Source organism: Colossoma macropomum, unplaced genomic scaffold, assembly GCF_904425465.1.
Source record: "Colossoma macropomum unplaced genomic scaffold, Colossoma_macropomum, whole genome shotgun sequence".
NCBI classification, from domain to species: Eukaryota; Metazoa; Chordata; class Actinopteri; order Characiformes; family Serrasalmidae; genus Colossoma; species Colossoma macropomum.
In genome coordinates this window covers 2,610,744-2,614,669 of record NW_023494792.1, presented here as the reverse complement: position 1 = coordinate 2,614,669, position 3,926 = coordinate 2,610,744, and the positions used below count along the sequence as shown (strand labels likewise).

The following is a 3,926-nucleotide window of genomic DNA, read 5'->3' as shown; positions in this document are numbered from 1 at the left end:
ATTAAGTTTAAAAAAAGTTAAAAGATAAGTAATTAACTTTAATTACGTTTTAAAAACTAAGTTTCTCACTTGAGCCTCTTTAAGACCTCAGTACGACTGAAACACAAGATGATATCATGCTTGCTTTTTATTGCAAGACAATAAAAAGTTCCGTTAATGGTCTGAAAGTCTCACCAGTTTCTCTGCAGTTTCTTCTTTTCAGGAAAAACTGATGTTCTTGGAGGATGCGGGCATCGATCCCGCTACCTCTCGCATGCTAAGCGAGCGCTCTACCATTTGAGCTAATCCCCCTTCCTAGAGACCCACTCTACTCATGACGTCACATACAACAGGACGAGACGCTTGACAGTTAACACTATTGTATCGCAGAACAACCAAACAGGTGATTATCAGCACTAAACGCTGCTGCAGCTGAATAATAACCCGTATTCTGAGCAGCTTTCAGTACGAGCTCCTCTTAATGTGAGCGTTTTAATTCCGTCTTCAGGTCTGTAGTATAACGGACTGCTGTCGCCACCTCGTGGCTGAGGTTGGGAATTGCAGCTTCACGTCAAACATTGAGCTGAAACACTAAATATACTATTTTTCGCAGCTTCGAAAGGAAACAGAATAAATTATACCATATGTCAGTTTGTCTACCCACTTTAAACGGTTCTTCAAGGGCTATTTATGATGGTTTATAATGGTTCTACTTAGAACCATGAGTGATATACAGAACCACTTCATGCATAAATGTTCTATTTTGTATGGTGGAATAGTTCTTATATAGAGCCAAAAAGGGTTCTGCTATTGTTACGATGTCAATACAATAGCAGAAGCATTTTTGGTGCTACATAGAACCATTTTCAAAAAGGTTCTATATAGAACAATACACAACATATTTTCCATTAGCCTGAAGAATCTTTTCTCCATGGAAAGAACCATTTAAAACAAGAATAGGTTCTACATAGAACTCACAGTGATAAACAGAACCATGGCATTTACTAAGAACCCTCAAAGAACCATCTTTTTAAACACTGTACGTCCATGTGTGCTACACCGGGACTGCAGGAAGGGAGCTGGGAACACCGGCCTACACGCTGATAATTCACTTGACTTTTCATTAAGATGCAAATTAATTAGAAGATAAGGATAATGAAATGATGCACGAAATCCCTGCTGAATGAAAAAATCATAAAAAACATTAAAAGGTTCTGCTGGTTCTTGGTTGTCTTCGGTAGCCTCTAATGGTATTTAGTTTTCACATGATGGATTGCTATCACAGTGTAAAGGACTATTCAATATATAGCACCTAAAAGAGCTCTTCTGTTGTGACCATGTCATGCTTGTAACAATAGGAGAACCCTTTTTTAGTGCTATATAGAACTATTTTCAAAAAGGGTTCTATATAGAGCCATATAAAACACATTCTGCATCAATCTGAAGAACCCTTTCACAATGCAAAGAACCCTTTAATCATGCGAATGCTTCTCTGAGTGTTCATGGTTCTGAATAGAACCATTTTCTTTGATAAGGAACCCCTGAAGAACCATAATTTTTGAGTGTATATAATTGCCACCTTAAGGCCAGTTTCCATTAGAAAGCAATACCATGAGGCTTTAATCCTCATAGTCTTCATCAGCAGGGTTTTCATTGATGATGTAAAGGGTTTTCAGTTCTGACGCAGCTCGTTGAAGAACGCGGGTCTCGAACCCGCTACGTAAGGTACTGCACACGTCATGCGTTAGAACCCCACAACAGTCTCAGTGGGCCGATGACGCAACGACCTCACTCGCTGGAGTTAAACCGAGGCGACAGTACCGTACAGGGCCGTGACTGCAGCGCTGGGACCGGGAGGCGCTACGTTTGAAACTACACCTGGTAGTTCGCCTGGTGTTTGTATTACAGCGCAATCACACACTGACGTCGATTCCGCTGGTGGTGTGAACCACAAACCGTATAAAAGAGAAGCGTCTGTTTCACTTTTTTACTTTTACAAAAACAGAAGAAATAAAGTGGAGGATGCGGGCATCGATCCCGCTACCTCTCGCATGCTAAGCGAGCGCTCTACCATTTGAGCTAATCCCCCGATGTGCCGCTAGCCGGCGACAACGACTTTTGAGGCTACACCACTGCTGTTGTTCCGGTTAACCGGATCGACAGCAGTGTGTCTATACATCTAAATACATCACCGCGTGTCGTGACCTCAGCGTGGAGACTTTCTACCGGGGTTCAAGCTGTGTTTCTTTATCACAGCACAGATCCTCCAATTACACGTCACGCGCTGCTATAATCACCAGTGTTTCTCGGGCTGAACGCTTCTCCACAAGGGGGCACTGTAAGCACTCAATCAGCAACGACTCTGTTCGAATCCAATGTTAAGAGTCGACTCCGATTCAGATTCGATTCCCGAGTCAATTCCACACAATAATGTCGATCCCAAAAACCAAGACATACAGAAAGACTTTAGGCTAAATTAAACAGTACAATATTAATTATTTTTGATCTCACTAAGTAAATTAACTCAGCCGACTAACAGGGCTGGCTAAGTTCTGATTCTCCTCTGCCAGCGCCTCCAGGTGGCCAGGTAGAGATGTTTGGCACTGACCGGGCTGCTTAACTGAAAGCCTTTTACAAATATTTTATTTCACTGCGTTTTCCATTTTATCTGTAGTCCTGCGGCTCTTTCACTGTGTTCACCTGTGGCTCCACCGCAGCATTAGCAAGCAAGCAAGGCAATAATAAAACAATCCTCCTTTTTTCAGTAAAATAAAGCTTCGCTGATCCTTCTAACACCCAGTTATAACACAGTTTAACAATAAATGGTCTTGAACGCTGGAGTTAATGTATAATTTACCGACCTCTAACCATGTAGATCGTCGAACAGACTGCTGGTCACAGCAACGCAAACAACAATCTCGCCTGGCTAGTAGCCAAAGAACAGGCAAACAGAGAGAGACTTCAGACGGACATCGGTCATTTAGAGACGAACGGACAGACCTATTTGCGTTTATAAGCACTTCACCTGGTTTCCTGCTACGTTTAATCTGCAACAAGAAACGTTTAACCACCAAAAAACTCGCGAAGCTGAAGTCCTCTTCGCCTCTCAGCTCCCTCTCCGCCAGCTTCTTAACCCAGTGTTCTCGCTCCACCTTAAATGGTGCAGCAGCTACATCCTGGCGCCTCAACTGCCACCATTTAAGGTGGAACGGGAAAATTCGAACAAAAATGGCGAATGAAAAGCTGACTTCAGCCTCGCAAGTCGAACATTGAGAGACATTTTACTAGAAACTGTTCTACTTCTGCGGTAAAGTATCCTGACGGGGATGCGAGATCACTTCAATAAGATGGACATAAGATGTTGTGGCTCCCAAGGTTGACTGTTTTCCACTGAAAGGACAAAATGGCTCTTCTTAATACTTGGTCTAGAGTGAAGTACAGCTGTACTGTGGATGTGTGAATTGTAGAAGGGTGTATTTTCCATACAGACCGTCTGGACAGGCACGGCAGAATCTCTCTCTCTGTGAGCAAACTTCAACGCAACTGTGTGGAATCGACTCCAAAGCTTTGGAGTCGACTCAAGATACCAGAATGTTTGGAATCGTGGAATCGATTCTTTTAGGGGTCGACTCCCAGGCCCTACCGGTCGCAGACGGATCTGTCATAAGCATCGACTGATAAGTACAAATTTACACGTTTTCCTTGCTGTTTTTAAGGGAAGATGTAAACAATTTACAAAAATTCCGAAGACGTTTTTTGAACAATGGCATCTTTACTTTTTTTCTCTTATGATCTAAAATTATTGCAGTGAAATGGTTATGAATGTGCTGCCTGATATCTGAGACATTGTTTTGGGAAGGTTTCGAGAAGATTTTAAACATATTTTTAAAAAACTTGTGGCCGAGAGCTGAACTACATAGCCAAAAGTATGTGGACACCTGACCATC

General features: G+C 42.4%; 2 non-coding genes across 2 annotated transcripts; both read right to left on the bottom strand.

Annotated features, from left to right (window-relative positions):
- Positions 1-218: 218 nt before the first annotated feature.
- trnaa-agc lies at positions 219-291 on the bottom strand. Its single transcript has one exon. It is a non-coding gene; the product is annotated as a tRNA-Ala (tRNA).
- A 1,704-nt stretch (positions 292-1,995) lies between these two features.
- On the bottom strand, positions 1,996-2,068 carry trnaa-agc. The gene has a single exon. It is a non-coding gene; the product is annotated as a tRNA-Ala (tRNA).
- Between the last annotated feature and the right edge of the window lie 1,858 nt (positions 2,069-3,926).